Below are 18,188 nucleotides of genomic sequence, written 5' to 3'. Positions count from 1 at the left end.
CCAGATTCCCGAGCCAACATCCCACTGGGATTATCAAACTCAGGACAACTGTGGGGGCAGGAGCTTGAGCTCACTCTGGAAGTTGGAGGATGGAACAAGGAGACTGGGTAGTGGGTGGCAGCTGCTGCTGCAGGTGCTTCCCCTCTTACCACAGGCACGGGCCTGCACACCTGACCTCTCACCCTGGCCTCCCAGGCCTTCTCCCACAAAGAGAATAAGGAAACTTCCAGTTAGAAGGAACTGGGGACTGGACTGGCTGGATTCTGGACCTGGGTGAGATAGGCTGCTCTGAGCCGCCTCAGGACTGAGGACAGAGGCAGTGGTTCACCAATAATACAGGCAGATTCCTCCTAAAACTCTCACTGGAGGAACTACAGAGAAAAAGAATGAATCATCAGATCTGAGTTTTGCAACCTGGATCTCCTGTTCCAGAGTCCTTAACAGTAGGTGGATTCACTGCAGAAAACCAACAAATTTCTTCCCCCTTACACTACATGCTCCTGAACTGCCACTTCTTTCCATTTCCCCTGGTAAGACTTCCCTGAAACACACATTTATTTTACAGTCTGTCTGAGGAAAGTATATCTGTGCTATGGTTGTGTTAGATTTTTTAAAAAATCTAACTCAGAGAAATTATTTAATTTTTCCACCCCTCTGCCCCTTCTTTCCTTCTCTTTCTCCCTTCCATCCTTCCTAAGCACAGATTATCCAAAACCAGCTTTTAATTTGGGTCCTCAAGGATTTTTCTGAACAAGGGACTGAAACAAATCAGAATTCAAGAATAAGAGAGTATTTAGGCTATCAGACAGCCCTTGAAATTTGAAGTTTAAAAAACCTGAACTCATGTCCTCAACAGGCTGTTGACAGAGGGACCTGGAGCGTGATCTCCTTTAAGCCTCTGTTTCCTCATCTGTAAAATGAATTGAATAATAACTGCCACCTCATAGAGTAGTAGAAAGGATGAAGTGATTTCACACAGATAAAAGTGCTCACGAGCTTTCACCCCTCTTGCTGCACTCGGTCCATTTTCTTCGGTCTAAGCAGTCAGAGGCACGCTGGGGCTGTTAACCGGTCAGACCTCCATAGTAAGAGTTTCCATTCCCTCAGTCGAGGCTGGGTGGATGGAGCTGTCCAAGGAGCCCTGCGCTCAGGAGCCATGCCAACACTGGCACTGAACAGGGCACAGACCCCGGCCTGTGCGTTCCTGGGAGGCAGCGCCCCAGACCGTAGCTCCGCTAGAAATCAACAAACCCTCGAAGGGAAGGGCAGGAAGGCGTCCAGAGGCCCGACCCCCACGTCCCTGCATTTTCTGAAGTTTCCCCTTTGAACACGTTCCTTTATTTATTGGGCCTCATTTAACCTCAGCCATGTCCTCCTGGGATCATTTATTTGGTAACTGTCACTCAGCCTGCTCTGGTATTAACCTCATAATCCTATTGATTTCCTCCAAGCTAGTTGGGGGCTTTCTCGACTTCTTCCCGGGGCCGGTAGGGGCTGATTCCCAGTTCTGGTCATTACCGAGGAAGAGGCCCCAGACGGGAAAGGGCCTGCCTAGAGGATCATCTAAGGGTTCCTGGTTCCCACCTTGGGCCCTTCCAGGCTCTGAAAGACAGACTGGTGAGGCCATGAATGCCCAAGTGTGAGGTAAAAGCGGCTGAGCACCCACCAACCCCGCCAGGAGTTCCCTGACTGGCTACTGAGGCCGTCTTTCAGGTCCAAAGGCCAGCGCCTCACCAATCGCAGCTTCGCTTGGCCAGGAGCCCCGCCCCCGTCCGCCATCTTGGACTCCGGAGGGGTAAGGGGCCCAATCACTGCGGTGGAAGCGGGGAGGTGGGGCCGAGTCTGCAGCTCGCGCCCACGTGGCCGTGGGCCTGCGCCTTCCCTCCACCTGCGGCTGGAGCCTGGCCCCTGTCGAGCTGCAGCTGCAGCTCCCAGACACCACCCCTGCCCGTCGCCAGGGGATTAGTGTCCGTCTGTCGTTTGGGATCGCCTCGGTGGGGGTTGTCCCAGCCCAGACCAGGGCCTCCCTTTTGCCCTTCCCACAACCACTCTCTCAAGGGCCCAACCTGGGCGGAAGGGATTGTGTTGGGGATCCAACAGCCTGGGGTGCTGATCTCTCCCAGAGCGGAGGTGTGGGGTGACGGGAGTCCCCCCTCCCCACCAAGCCTGAGCCACATGTGCTGGGAAGTTCATTTCCCCTTGTTTTGCAGAACGGGCTCAGGGATTGACCCCAGGAGTGACCCCAGTGTCAGGAGGCATTAATGATCTCCATACGGGCAATAAACAGGCAGACCGGCTGGTTTGGTGTGGAGGTGCCCTGGAATGGGGCCGCCTTATTAGCCTCACATTCGCTCAAGGGTAGAGGCTTAATTAGCAAGGGCTTCCTCCCCCAAACATCCTTGAGCTCCTTGGGTACATGGTTGGAGACACTGGAGCCTTCTGGCTGGTTCCTCTGCTCCTTGTAGGCCTCCTCAAGAGGCAACCTCTTCAGGGGTCAGCTTAGCCATTTGGCCACTTCCAAGAGGAATTCTTGCTTGCTTCTGATAAAGCCTCTCTTCTTTTTAAAAAGCCTCCAAAGGCCAAATCCACACGTTCTGAGTCACCTCACTTTTTTGTCTATAAGAACCCAGGAACAAGAAGACTTTCCTCTTCTTTAACTTAACTCTCCCTAAACCCTATTTTCCCAAGAGCAAGGGGACTAAGTAGGTGGTTATCAGCCTTTTGCCGGGGGCAGTCTTTAGCAACTGCCCAGACTATGAAAAACACAATCTGATTTGTCATATTTCCCTCCAAATGTATTTCCATCAGGTTGGTCACTTGTTCTAGGTGCATGACTCCCACCCACTCTAGTGGGAGAGACAGACTTGTAAACAAATGCCCAGTAATAAATGGGGCTCAGGGCTGTGATCTATTTCCATGTTAAATGCGAAGAGAGTACAAAAGAGGGGATAACTAACTCACATCCTTCCACAAGTTTCCATGAGGAGATGACATCTGAGTCCATCTTTGAAAGATGAATATGTGTAGGATCCTGAGAGATAGAGGATGTGAAAAGGAAGTCCCAGGAGAGCGGAAGGGCAAGTATTGGGTTGGCCAAAAAGTTTGTTTGTGTTTTTCCTAACCATCTTATGAAAACCCCTAACAAACGTTTTGGCCAAAGCAATATAAAGGTTCAGGGGCTTTCCTGATGGCTCAGTCGGTAAAGAATCCACCTGCAGTGCAGGAGACATAGGAGACGCTGCTTCAGTCCCAGGATTGGGAAGATCCCCTGGTGAAGGAAATGGCAACCCACTCCAGTATTCTTGCCTGGGAAATCCCTGGCGGGCCACAGTCCATGGGGTCTCAAAGAGTCAGACACAATGGAGTGATTAAGCACGCACAATACAAAGGTACAGAGGGCATGTTTGAGGAGCAGCATAACTGCAGTGGTAGAAAATGAAGCTTTGTAGAAAGGTACAGTCTGGGAACGGCCTTGTAAACCCTGTTAATTACTCTATCTAGGTAACAATTGCAGGACATTGAGCTCCTCAGAGACAGCGCAAATGAGAGCTCAACAGGTACTGAGTGACTCAGCCTCGCTGAGGAAAAATAATTAAACATGAGCAAGGAGAGCCTAAGAAACTGAGAGGCAAATTGTCATCATATGCATTCTTTGTGCAGACTTGCCAATTTGCACAAGAAGGGAAGTCCCTTGCAGTCCAGTGGTTAAGGACCATTCGTTTTCCAATGCAAGGTTTGATCCCTGGTTGGGGAGCTATGATCCCACATGACTCATGGCCAAAAAAATCAAAAGATAAAACAGAACTAATGTTGTAACAAATTCAATAAAGACATTAAAAATGGTTCACAGAAAAAAAAAATCTTAAAAAAAAAGAAGAAAAGCACAAGAAGAAACACCCAGATGCTTTAGTCAGTTTCTTGGAGTTTTCAATAGACCATGTCTATAAGGAGAAAGAAAAATTTGAAGACGTGGCAAAGGCAGACAAGGGCCATTGTGAAAGAGACATGAAAACCTGTGTCTCTCTTAAAGGGGAAACAAACAGAAAAAAAAGGTCAAGGGTACCCAAGAGGCTTCCTTCAGCCTTTTTCTTATTTTATTCTGAGTTTGACCCCAAATTCAAAGGAGAGCATCTGGGCCTATCCATTGGTGATGTTGCAGAGAACCTGGGAGAGATGAGGAATAACTGCAGCAGATGACAAGCAAGCAGCCTTATAAAAAGAAGGCTGAAGGGAAAATATGGACAGGATATTAGTGTCTACTGAGCCAAAGGAAGCTGACATAGCAAAAAAGAGAGTCATCAAGGCTGAAAAAAAAAAAAACAAACAAGAAAAAGAAGATTAAAAGGGGGAGGAGGAGAAAGAGGAAGAAGATGATGATGAATAAATTGGTTCTATTGAAGTTTTTTTTTTTTTTTTTTCTTGCCGTTAAAGCATTTATGGAGAAGGAAATGGTATCCCATTCCAGTATTCTTGCCTGGAGAATCCCATGGACAGAGGAACCTGGCAGGCTACAGTCCATGGGGTCGCAAAGAGTCGGACACAGCTGAGTGACAAAGCAGCATAAAGCAGTTAACTCCCTCATACACAACTCCTTTTTAAGAAACAACTGAAATGTAAGGCTGTGTAAGATTTGTTTTTACACTGTACCGTGTCTTTTTTTTCCCTATTAGTTACACTACCAAATGTGTCTTTAGCTAGCTCTGTCCTGGTGGTATTTTCAATGGCTGCTAACCTGATACAGTGTGAGGGTTATAAATTGGCATGGAAATTTAAAGTAGGTTCTTTTTGGGCTTCCCTGGTGGTCCAGTGGCTAAGACTGCACCTCCCACTGCAGGGAGCACAGTTTCAACCCCTGGTCAAGGAACTAAGATTCCACATGTCTTATGGCCAATAATAAATAAGGAAAAAATAAAAAGTACTAAGAAATAAAATAGGCTCTTGTTGGTGCACCACACAAATTAATTATATATGAGGATGGAAGTCTTTTCATCTTCAGTTGTTTTTGATAAAGTTTATATTAATACAAAATAATTGTTGTTCTGCTACTGAATACCACTCTATAACTGCAAAAACAAAATATTGCAGCAATTTTGTTGACCATCTGAATTCCTCTAAGTAAATACAATTTAAAAAATCAGTATTGTTGTCCTTTTCCTAGGTCTGAAACTTTTCTTATTGAGAGGAAGCTTGTCTTTTGCCTTCACCCATTTTGGATCACATAAATTATTACCGTGTTTATCTTTTCAATACAGTTAGCTGATAAAAAGCTATTGTCAAAAAAAAAAAAAAAAGCTATTGTCTACACACCTTGTATATGATGAAGGTAATAAAAGTTGAATTGGACCAGAAAAACCCCACAACTCCCTCCCCCAAACCCAAACCAAAACCCAAGCAAAAACAACAGCAAAAAACTTTATTGAAGGGCAATGGGTAGACATGAAGGGTTTTTAGCAGGAAACAGAACTGGACTGATCAGATTTGTGTTTTTGAAGGTGATTGCTGGTAAGGTGGGTAGATTTAGGGGTGAGGAATGGTAACAAGGATACCAGTTATGAAGGCAGGGAAATTATTCAAAAGATGTCTAGAAGATGTGGTATAGGAAAGAGGCTAGAGTTTAGGATGTCTCTGGGTAGGAATATGATAGACATTTGTGATTTTGTATCCAAACAGTTGACTCTCCTTTTTCAGGTTCAGAACCCCAGTTTCATTGTAGAGGAAAGAATCATTGTCATTAGGTAGAGTGGGATGAGAACAGTTTCAGTGAAGGAGTTCTGCCCATCCCCAGCCAAGACATTAGATACCCTCTTCCTAGAATTCTAATCTTGAGCATCAAGGCAGAGAAAACAGAGGCAAAGGAACTGAATCATCCTCTTTGGGCCTCAGCTTCCTTACCGGTACAGTTCATTTAAGATTCAACAAACGGACTTCCCTGGTAGTCCAGTGGTTAATGCTCTGCCCTTCCACTGTATAGAGCGTGAGTTTGATCCCTGGTCTAGGAACTAAGATCCCATATGCTGTGTGGCATGGCCCAAAATGATAATAATAATAATAATAATAAAATTCAACAAATACTACCTGGTGGGTAACATTCTTCTTTTATTTTATTGAAGTACAGTTGTCTTACAATGTTGTGTTTATTTCTACTGTATAGCAAAATGATTCAGTTACATGGTGTGTATGCATGCATGTGTGCTCGATTGCTCAGTCGTGTCTGGCTCTTTACAACCCAATGAACTGTAGCCTGCCAGGCTCCTCTGTTCAGGGGATTTTCCAGGCAAGAATACTGGAGTGGGTTGCCATTTCCTTCTCCAGGGGATCTTCCCAGACCAGGGATCTCCTGTAAATTCTTTACCACTGAGCCACAGGGCAGTTTTTAATCCTTCCTGACCCAGAGATTGAACTCGCGTCTCTTGCACCTCCTGCATTGCAGGTGGGTTCTTTACCAGTGAGTCACTGGGGAAGCCTGTGTGTGTGTGTGTGTGTGTGTGTGTCTGTGTGTATTTTTCATAGTCTTTTCCATTATGGTTTCTCACAAGATATTCAATATAGTTCCTTGTGATATGCAGTAGGACCTTGTTCTTTATCCATTCTATATGAAATACTGATAGCTCCCAATCCATCCCTCCCCACCCCGCTTTGCCCTTGGCAGCATGGTAGGTAGCGTTCTTATTCTCCATTCTCCAGTCTTTGTGCCCTGAGGGAGCCATTCACCTGCACCCACTGCTCAGCTCCCTGTAGCTGCTCCAACTTTCGTCACTTCTGAGCCTAGATTTTGAGCCTTTCCTTCGAGCTGATGAGTCGCTTCACCCTTCCAATAAATCCCCTCTCTCTGCTTAAGCCAGCCAGGTTCATTTCAACAACTCCAAAAGCAGAACCCTATCTGGTTGTGATGACATTGAGACTGAAGAGGCAGTGGGTGGGGGCAGAGATGAGTTTAGTTTTAGTTGTGCCAGGACTGTAGTTGGAAGGACGGGGGGTTGAAGACTCAGAACCCATCAGTGCATGGTGGGGATTCACACTGTAGCTGAGAAGACCACTCAAGGAGAATTCTTTCAAAGCAAAAAGAAAGAAAAGGAAAGAAGGAGACCAAGAAGAGAATCTGGAGGGTGTGGAAAAGAAGATAGGAAACTAGCTGGGACTTGAACACAGCCAAAACCCTGCTTGGGACTTGAACCCACGTGGCTGGGACTCAAACCCAGCCAAAACCCACAGTACCTGCTTTCAGGACCTAATGAAGCTTGGGTTCTTGATGTCTCATTGCAGAAAGAATTCAGCGAGAGACAAAGTGATAGGTAAGATGTGGATTTATTCAGATACAGTGAGAACCACACTCCACAGACAGAGTGTGGACCATCGCAGAGAACGAGTGTGGCCCAAAATTTGGTTCGGTTAGTAGGCTGGGTAATTTCATATGCTAATGAGTGGGAGGATTATTCCAACTATTTTGGGGAAGGGGCGGAGATTTCCAGGATTTGGGCCACCGCCCACTCCTTGGTCCTTTAACAGTGCCTTGGAACTGGCATGGCATCTCTGGGTGTGTCATTTCACTTGCTGATTGAGGATCAAGGCCTGGTCTTGTCTGCCAACTTGGTCCCGTTTGATTCTAATTGGTTTATGTTGTGTCCTTGGGCCATGTCAGTCTTTCCAAAGTTGTGCCCTGCCCCTTTCTCTCCTGTTACAAAATCGGTTAAAGGGTTGGCCAAGAAGGAGTGCAGTCCTGGCAGAAAAAGAACTTTTTTGGAGCAAGGAAGAGGTCAGTATAGTGTAAAATACTGACAAGAGTGTCACAGAGGAGAATAAATGACTGAGGATGTTAGAAAGAGCAGATGGAGTGTAGGGGAGAGAAGAGTCGACCTCCCTCCTGACTGTTGGAGGCTCAGATGAGCTGGCTGCGGTGAATTGGGGTGGGGGGGGGCCCATCAAATGAGAAGCTGGTATTCTGATTTCCTGGGGGCTTCTGGAAAGAGCAATTCAATGCGTGCCTCCTGTATCATCCTTCCCTCTTGTGGACATTGACAAAAATTTGCCAGTAAGTCCCTACACCCCACTGGACCCCTTTCCTACCCGGAGGGCCTGTCCTGGGGAACTCTTTCTCAGACTCACCGAGGAGCCTAGGGCTCAGCTGAGAAGCTGGAGACAGCCTGCTGTGGTCCTGGATCCCTGCGGTGGCCTCTCCTTCACAGCCCGCCCTCCCACCTCACTGTGGCTACCATCCCAGCTCAGCCAGCTGACAGTAAAGCCTCCAAGACTAACTCTGAATCCCCACCCCACCCCGCTCCTCAGACCCCAAAGTCCCCTGAACACAGCTCTCTCACGATGGCCCGCACGCTGCCTCCCTGCATCTTGTTCACTCTGCACCCCTTCCCTCCTCCACTTCCTGCCTATGTGCACGCTTGACAGTTTCCATGCCTGAGCCGGCAATAGCCCTGAGGAGTAGAAACGGAGGAAGTGGGATCATCATGCCCTTTTTATAAATAAGGAAACTGAGGCTCAGGAAAGTAAAGAGATCTTCCCAAAGTCACACAAACAGGAAGTGGCCTGTGCAGACTTCTGGAGTCCGATGGCTTCTAGAAGCCAGACCCTGGAAGCCAGGCCTAGTGCCGTTGTCGCCTCTCTGCCAGCACGGGACAGGCTGTTGGCTTCTGCAATTTGGCCAGAGGTGCTCTGGGGGCATCCTGGGTGCAGCGGTCAAGAGTTTGGAGCCTTGGGTATTACCTTGGGTAACTTAGCCTCGCTGGGCCTCAGTTTCCTCATCTGTAAAATGAGCAAATAAAAAAGAAAGAAAGTAAAAACGTTAGTCTCTCACTTGTGTCTCTTTGCAGCCCCATGGACTGTAGCCCGCCAGGGTCCTCTGTCCCTGGAATTTTCCAGGCAAGAATACTAGAGTGGGTTGCCATTCCCTTCTCCAGGGGATCTTCTCAACCCAGAGATCAAACCTGGGTCTCCTGCATTGCAGGTGGATTCTTTACTGTCTGAACCACCAAGGAAGCCATAAAATGAGCAAAATAATACCCATTTATGTCATCAGATCATTAAATATTGGGAAAGCATTTAGAACACTACATAGTAAATAGATTTACTTGAAAGAAAATCAGTGAACCCAGTGATTTAGGCAGGATAGCACTTGACTGAAAAAGACTAGATCCAATCACTCATGGTCCCTTGCTGCTGCTTTAGAGTCAAATATCTGCCTTATAGGAAATCTGCCAGTCACAGCAGGCTGCAGAGGGAACAGAAGAGTTAACCACTGTCAACAGTCTACCATATTCCCTTCACTTCTTTCTTAGAATTATTTTTTAATGTATTAAATTTTAATGAAATAGACCTAGAAAAGTCAGTCATCAGCTTTTCAGATGAGGGTCATTTTGATGAACCATTGAGTGCCTTTTGTTCCTATATACAAGCATTGGTGTCTGGGTTGTTTTTTTTTTTTTTTTAATGTTTTCAGGGTTTTATCCCCTTTCCAATTAATATTTAGTTCATTACTTGTGCTCTTGGCTACTTGTAACAGCAAAGAGTCGGAACAACAGAAATGTTACTTAATCATGACCAGTTACCAAATTGTATGAGTGGTGTGATCCAAGTTTTAGAAAAAATTTGTTACATCTCAGCAGGAGTACATGGGAAGGTGTGACCAGTAGTTGCCCCAGGGAAGGTAGGGTTGTGGGTATTCTACTTTGTTCTTTTGTGGGTTATGTTTTCCTTTGACTCATCTGTAAATTTTTCTATAATGAGAAAAATTATATTTTTATTACAAATATTTTTATTTGTATTTTTATTTGCTATTTTTTGCTTTATTTTCTATATTTTATTTGCTATTTTTATTACAAAAATAGAAATAAGAACAATAATGATAAACAGTAGCTAGCTTTAAACACTTATCATATGCCCATGTATTAAATCCTTGACACTGGCTTCCCAGGTGGCGCTAGTGGTAAAGAATTTGCTGCCAATACAGGAAACGCAAGAGACGAGGATTCGATCCTTGGGTTGGAAAGATTCCCTGGAGGAGGAAATGGCTATCTGCTCCAGTATTCTTGCCTGAAAAATTCCATGGACAGAGGAGCCTGGCGGGCTACAGTCCATGGGGTCGCAAAGAGTCAGACAAGACTGAGCTACCAAGCATGCACGCACACACCTCCATTAGCTCATTACATTAAGTAAATGTAAACTATGAATTCCCTAAGTGGGTACATCAACATAATGTAGACACTGTTATCCACTTTTTAAAATAAACTTTTATTTCAGAATAGATTTATAGAAGAGTTGCAATAGGAGTTCCCCGGTGGCCTAGTGGCTAGGATTCCAGGCTTTCACTGCTGTGACCCGGCTTCAATCCCTGGTCAGGAACCTGAGATCCTGCAAGTCACCCAGCAAGGTCAGAAAAACAAAGTTGCAAAGATGGACATCCCAGATAGCTCACCTCCAGTCTCCCCTACTGTTAACATCTTACGCCACATGAATATGGTATATCTGTCCCAACTAGTGAGTGAATATTATACATTGTTAACCAAATAAAGACTACCCTACTTGATTCAGATTTCCTTAGTTTTTGCTTCCTGTCCTTTTTCTGCTCCGGGATCCCATCCGGCATATCACCTCACATTTAGTCATCATCTCTCCTGAGGCTCCTCTTGGCTGAGACAGTCCAGCTTTCCCAGTGCTTGACAGCCTGGCAGGTTTAAAGACTGTGCGTGCTGAGTCGCTTCAGTCGTGTCTGACTCTTGCGACCCCATGGACTGTGGCCCTCCAGGCTCCTCTGTCCGTGGGATTCTCCAGGCAAGAGTACTGGAGTGGGTTGCCATGCCCTCCTCCAAGGGACCTTCCCAATCCAGGGATCAAACCTGCATCTCTTAACATCTCCTGCATTGGCAGGCAGGGTTCTTTAAAACTCATGCCACCGCTGGTCAGTCATGTGGATTCTGCCCCTTGATTGGGGTTTGTCTCATGTGTTTCTCGTGATTAGACTAGGGTTGTGGGTTTAAGTGAGGAGACCCTCAGAGGTGAAGCGCCCTTCTCATCACACCCTATCAGAGGGACGTGTTACCCAGATGATTTATCACTAATGATACTGACCTTGATCACTTGGGTGAGGTAGTGTTTGTCAGGTTTCAACTGTGACATTCTCTGCTTTTGTCGGGAAGAAGGCAGGCACTGGCTCAGCCCACATTTTAGGAGTGGGGCGTTCTGCTCCCCTCTTGGAGGGAGGGGCATTACATCCCGTTATTTGAAATTCTTCACAGTAGATTTCTCCATTCTCCTCAATTTATTTATTTATTCAATCTCTTAGTTATATCAGTATAACCTCTCCGACATTCATGTGGTACTTTGGGTTATGATCCAACGCTCTGTTATTTATTTTGTCACTCACCTTGTTGCATTTTGGCCATTGGGAGCTCTTTCAGCTGGCTCCTGGGTCCCTTTGACATCCGACCATTATCATCCACCTTCCATGAATGAAAAAAATAAAATGGGGAGAAGATGACTCACAGCAGAAGAGTCACACTGCTGGTGAATAAGGGTCTGTTTCTAACTTCTGGGCAGCCAGTATGATCATTAGACACTACTGTCTCCTCTAAACACACACACCCGTTTTAAGAAATTTTGGAGTTTGGATAGATTTTGCCCTGCTTACAAAACTTTTCTAATTTTTCTTAATCAGTAATCTTGGCTATGGTATCTTTTCATGCCTCTGTGTGTGTGTGTGTGTGTGTGTGTGTGTGTGTGTGTGAACATCTAGTTTTTCCCACAAATCCTTGTGGTTATATACTAATTTTGCTTTGATAAATAAATACTTTATTGTTGGACACGGCAGTTATTTCAAATGTTTGCTAATATATACAACATAGAGAAGAAATAATTATCTATAAAAATTAGAAATTAATATGTAGATTTAACACTCTTTGAAAAGATGTACAGAAAAGCTTAAAGGCATCTAAAGATTGCAATACCACTTCACAAGCAACTAAAAATTCAAGGACTCAAAGCAGCAGCTGTGGATATATGTTCATCGTTTCCAAGGCCATGTGGTTGTTGAGTCTGCTTTGGGCCAGCTACCTGGAGCCCGTCTACCGGCTCCTCTCTGCCTGGTAACTTCCTACAGCACAAGTGGCTTGGGCACACTTCCGGTTTCCCGTAGGGCTCCTGCAAAGCCCCCCACCCCCTGCCCCCGTCACCACTCCTGGTCTGAAAGCTGCAAGACAGCAGAGTCCATGGAGGAAAGACTGCCAGCCGCCCGCACCATGATGCCGGTCGCTCCCCATCCTTCCCACTGCTGCCCCAGCACAGCCCAGCGGGTGGCTTGCACCCTCCATCCTCTGCCCAGAGTTACCCTCCTCCCCCCTGCCACCACCTCGGTCACCACTGTCTGCAATACCTCCCACTACAAGACCCTGTGAGGGGGGCAAGGGCAGGAACCGATGCCCAGAGGAGGGACTGAGGAAACCGAGGCACAGAGGGTAAGGGAACCAGCCAGACGCAGAGTCAGGCAGCGCTAGAAGCCAAGCGTCTCCCTCAGAACCCAGGGCCCCTGCCTGCTCCCTGGCTGCAGGGGGATCTCTGCCCTGGACCCTCTTCTGTGATGGGAGATGCTGACCCAAGATCTTACCTGTCGCTTGCTGTGCTCGGCTTGACCACCTCCTCAGAGGCGGTGGTCTTCTTGCTTCTGCCAACACAAGAGGAAGCTGTGGAGCGCTGGGGGGCCCCCAGCCTCTCCCTCGGACTCCACCAGTCAAAGACAGGACCAAAGTCAGGAGGAAACACCCGTGCAGGATGGACACCCTGGGGTCCGCACGTGCAGCCCCCTAGACTGCACATGCAGTCTAGACCAACGTTTCTCAACCTCACACTGTTGACATTTGAGGCCAAATAATGCCTTGTAGTAGGGCGGCCCTGTTTTTGCGGCTCACTCAGCAGTGTCCTGTCCCTTCCAGGGGCCTTTTGCATCCCCTACTCCAGGTTATGCAAACCCCAAATATCCCCAAACACTGCCACTGTCCTTTGGGAGGGAGGTCAAAAATCACCCTCATGTAGAAACACTGGCCTAAACAGACAACCACTGGGTTCTGAGGATAGTGTCCGCCTTGATTACATTCTTTTCCAGAAATATATTCCTATTTATTCAGTATGTAACCAACTGTGACTTGATTTGTATACTTTTAAGATTGAAAGCAAAAGGAGAGGGCGGCAGAGGATGAGATGCTTAGATAGCATCACCGACTCAGTGGACATGAATTTGAGCAAACTCCAGCAGATAGTGGAGGAGAGGGAGGCCTGGTGTGCTGCAGTCCATGGGGTCACAAGGAGTCAGATACGACTTGGCTACTGAACAACAACAACAACAACAAAGCAAATTTTCATGTCAGCGATTCACAAATTTTTTATCAGAACGTGATGTCCTAATTTGGGGGTTTTAAAGTATGGTCTCTGTGGCCTGTTCTTAAAGAAAGGACAGCAATCATCTTATAGCTAAGACTTTAACTCAGTCCTTGACCCAAAGTTCCGGTGTCCTGGGGAAGAATTCAGCTGGCTCTGGGGAAGGGTGTAGCTGCTGACCCGAGGCGTTGGGGCATCTCTGGCCATGACACAGACCCTTCCTGAATGTTGTCTCTGCACCACACAGCCTCCTGGTGAGCAGGGGCTCTGCCCGTGAAAGCCGGATGGCAGCTTGCAGAGCAGGGGTGCTCATAGCCCTGGTACGTCTCCTGTGGCCTCTCCGCCCAACACACCCACCTTCCCACCACACACAGTGAGGGCAGGCCAGAGCAGCAGACACTGTCTCATCAAAAGATACATATATATGGTCCATACTGCAGTCTCAAAAAAAAACTTTTGCCCTTCTGAAAGATGGTGGGATCAAAGTAGAGAGCCCTGTTTTTTGCTTTTCCCAGGATGGACCAATAAGGGGAGAGCCAACCAGACTCAGGGGTACTTCTGGCAAACAGGTGAGGTCTGGCGATGGAGGGCAAGAAGATGGTAAACTTGGACTCTCACTGACCAGAGGCAGAGTGGGTAGCTCAGTTCAGTTCAGTCGCTCAGTCGTGTCCGACTCTTTGCGACCCCATGGACTACAGCACACCAGGCTTCCCTGTCCACCACCAACTCCCAGAGCTTGCTCAAACTCATGTCCATTGAGTCGGTGATGCCATCCAACCATCTCATCCTCTATTGCCCCCCTTCTTCTCCCACCTTCAATCTTTCCCAGCATCAGGGTCTTCTCCAATGAGTCAGTTCTTCGCATCAGGTGGCCAAATGATTGGAGTTTCAGCTTCAACATCAGTCCTTCCAATGAATATTCAGGACTGATTTCCTTTAGGATGGACTGGTTTGATCTCCTTGCAGACCAGGGGACTCTCAAGAGTCTTCAACACCACAGTTCAAAAGCATTAATTCTTTGGCACTCAGCTTTCTTTATGGTCCAACTCTCACATCCATACATGCCTACTGGAAAAACCATAGCTTTGAGTAGATGGGCTTTTGTCGGCATTCTCTATAATTACATGTAAACAGAATCACACAGTATGTGTTCTTTTTTGTCTGGCTTCTCTTATTCAGCATAATGATTTTAGGTTCATCCATACTGATGGGTAAATGTATCACCTTTATTGCTGAGTAGTATTCCATTGTATGGATATTACCACAATTTGTTTATTCAATCACCTGTTGATGGACATTTAGATTATTTCCAGATTTGGCTGTTGTAAATAAAACCTCCATAAACATTTGTGTTCAAGTCTTTGTGTGGAAATATGTTTTCATTTCTCATGGAATTTTCTAGGACTGGGGTAGAGGTTGCCAGGAGTAGGGACACAAGAAAAAGCCCTCCCTCATCTGTTAAGTCAATAAATATTTATTAGGATGGTGATGTGCCAAGCCTGAACTACAGGCTAAGACAGCCAGGACAAAGAGGGCTCTCATGACCTTTCAGTATGGTCAGCACCGTGGCAGAAGTGGCCTCTGTGGAAGGGGGCCAGCCCAGCGAAGGAGGCCAAGAGAGCCTCAAAGATCTTCAGACCACAGTCCACCAAGAAGGCTTCATTTGGAATGCAGGTGTGCGAGGGAACGTTTTTTAATAGCTCTGAGGGAAAGACTTTTAAATTAAATTATCTTTTTTTTTTTTCCCCCACTTAACACCAAGGTAAATTTCCCTAAGAGATGGGAGTTTCCACTGGGAGGAGAGAGAAATGTGGACAGACCCCTCAGGGGATAGTGAGTCTGGGTAAGATTTCTGGACAATCAGAAAGAAAGCTATATTAGTGTAGCACAAACTTGGTGGCTCAAAGAAAAGACATGGATTCTCTCATGGTTCTACAGGCTGGAGTTTGGAATCACGGTTGTGTGGGGCCACACTCCCTCTAACGGAAAATCCTTCCGGCCTCCTCCCTCCCCTTCCCTCCCACCCCACCTTCCTTTAGGACCCACCCTAAATCCAGGATGATGTCACCTTGAAATCCTGAACTTACTGCATCTGCAGAGACCCTATCCAAGTAAGATCACCTTCACAGGTACTGGGGGATAAGATTTGGTTATCTCTTTTGCAGGGCAGTGGTGGACACAATTTAATCCACTGCAAAAGGTGAACTACCAAGAATTTAAAAAACTTTGGCCCAGAAGCTAAATAAAATAATAGTAATAAAATGAAAGTGAAAGTCAAAGTTGCTCAGTTGGGTCTGACTCTTTGCCACCCCATGGACTATAGAGCCCATGGAATTCTTCAGGCCAGAACACTGGAGTGGGTAGCCGTTCCCTCCTCCAGGGGATCTTCCCAACCCCGGGATCGAACCCAGGTCTTCCGCATTGCAGGTGGATTCTTTACCATCTGAGCCACAAGGGAAGCCCATTAAAGTCAATATTGTTAAGAGTTTCCTATATGCCAAGATCTGTCCTAAACACCAAACGGAAATGCTCCCATTTAATCCCCCTGGCAGTTCTGAGGCAAGTGAGAGCACTGGCTGCAGTGAGAAAATCATGGGTGGTACCAGGCACTTCGTTAGCATGGTCACAGTTGCACAGCAGATAAGCAGGCCAGCCCCAGAGTCACTGCATCACTTTACAGGTGATGCAGCAGGCGTCCCCCTAAAGTTCTTGGAGGTCTTGGACATCTTTCTCCTTGCAGGGCTTGGGGGAGTGGAGGTGGGGGAGATTCTTCCCCTTGGGAAGAGGACAGAGGTGGTGAGTGAATCCCCTGCCAGCTGGCTTTGCCCATGAGTTCTTCTAACCCTTGAGCCTGGGAGCTCCCACTGAGTCAGAAGAGCTAGGCAGAGCCCCACACAAAATCTGGGAAGAGAAGTTAAGGCAACATGGTGATTTTGAAACATGCAACTCAAGAGTGGGGTGGGAGACCCAGAGAAGTTAAGAATGAGGGTGCTCAGGGTGAGGCTGGCCAGCAGCTGAGGGCTGCCTCGGGCGTCTCTTCCACCTGGGGAAGAGGTTTGCCCTGCCTGTGAGTCTGGGTGGGCCAGGCAGCCACTTTCCTGGCCTGGCATTTAGGAACAGGCTATGGGAAGCAAAATCTTGACAGCACCACCAATGACAAGCTAAGAGGCAAAAGGGGCAGAGGGGTCCTCTCCCAGTTTAGCCAGTCCTCCTTTCTTCCTCTCGAAGAATTTATTCTCTTCTCCCCATTCTTCCTTAGATAATCAATCTACTGTCTTCAGGTCGTCAAATTTTGAAACCTACCCATTGCCCAAACTGACCCAGGAAAAGCTGAGGCCAGTAACTGACCATCTCCAGCCCCAGCATGGGGTTGAGCAGTTTAGAAAAGCACTCAGCACAGATTCATTACCAGGCACATTAATATAAATGTCACTATCACTTAGGTGCTAGGCCGCTAGGTGTTCTTTATTTATTTGACTGTGTCTGGTCTGAGTTGCCACAGATAGGATCTTTGTTGCCTCGAGCAGGATCTTTCCTTGTGGCTCATGGGCTCAGTAATCGCAGAGCACGGGCTTAGTTGCTCCACAGCATGTGGGATAGTAGGGATCGAGCCTGCATCCCCTGCATTACAAGGCAGATTCTTAACCACTGGACCACCAGGGAAATTCCAGCAAGGTCTTCTTATACATTACCTTTTTAATCCACAGTTCCCCTATTAGGTAAGATTATTATTTCTATTTCAAATAAATTGTGGTTCAAACAGGTTAAGGTCTACCTGACTCCAGAGCTTTTGCCCTTATCCCCCCATACATCAGTGGTTCTCAAAAAGTGGTCCCTGGACCAGTGGCCTTGGCATCACCTGGGAATTTACCAGACATGAGAATGCTGGGGCTCTATCCAGAATCTAACGTTCTTTGGGAAGAGCCCAGCCATCACCCTCTAGGTGATTCTGATGCAAGTTTGGAAACAACTGCCCTGTAGTATCCTACCCGCTTCAAAGATTCAGGCAGGCCGAAGTTCTTTTGTAATAGGATGTACAGACTGACAGATGAAGGAAATAGCCTCTCTCCGGAGTTTAGTAAAGACTTTCATCTAGTTCTCATGAAATCTTTGAGGACAAATGAGAAGACCAGTAAGAAAGGAGGCTGGTACAACATAACAGTGTGTCTTCAATCCAGAGGCACAAGTAGGACCAACAGCAGCTGGACAGTCACCCCTAGAGAGTGCTAATTAACAGGTCAGTACAAATCTGGCAGGAAGTCTCCACCAAGGAGCCACAGGAGTCCACCTAGTTTGACTTTTTACTCAATGATATGGAAGATGACAAGCATCAGCTTGATAGGTGTCACAAACTGGGGGAGATGGCAAATACATCAGATAACAGATTGAGGACCAAACATGATTTTGACCAATCAGAAGGAGACATAGATATGAAATCCAGCACACAGTTGCCATGTATGGTTGTGTAGGTTGTTGATTACCCAAGTGAATCTTTTGAGTTGAGGAACTAAATGGGGGCTGAAATTCAGCCATCACTCCACTTAATTCCACTCAAAAGGAGAGGAACCTTTTAAAAATTCAGATCAATGCCAGCCCTCGTTGGATGCATGAGACAAGTCCTGTGGGCTGGTGCACTGGGATGACACAGAGGGATGGGATGGGGAGGGCGGTGGGAGGGGGGTTCAGGATGGGGAACACATGTAAATCCATGGCTGATTCGTGTCAATGTATGGCAAAAACCACTACAATATTGTAAAGTAATTAGCTTCCAACTAATAAAAATAACTGGGAAAAAAAATAAAAACATAAAAATA

General features: G+C 46.7%; 1 long non-coding RNA gene across 1 annotated transcript; it reads right to left on the bottom strand.

Annotated features, from left to right (window-relative positions):
* Window positions 1-6,667: 6,667 nt before the first annotated feature.
* Window positions 6,668-12,895, bottom strand: LOC122449559. The gene is made up of 3 exons (XR_006271972.1): window positions 12,608-12,895; window positions 11,372-11,447; window positions 6,668-8,754 (listed from the first exon to the last, which is right to left on the bottom strand). It is a non-coding gene; the product is annotated as an uncharacterized LOC122449559 (long non-coding RNA).
* Between the last annotated feature and the right edge of the window lie 5,293 nt (window positions 12,896-18,188).

This window comes from Cervus canadensis, chromosome 1 (assembly GCF_019320065.1).
Source record: "Cervus canadensis isolate Bull #8, Minnesota chromosome 1, ASM1932006v1, whole genome shotgun sequence".
Classification (NCBI taxonomy): Eukaryota; Metazoa; Chordata; class Mammalia; order Artiodactyla; family Cervidae; genus Cervus; species Cervus canadensis.
This window is presented reverse-complemented; position numbering and strand designations above follow the sequence as displayed.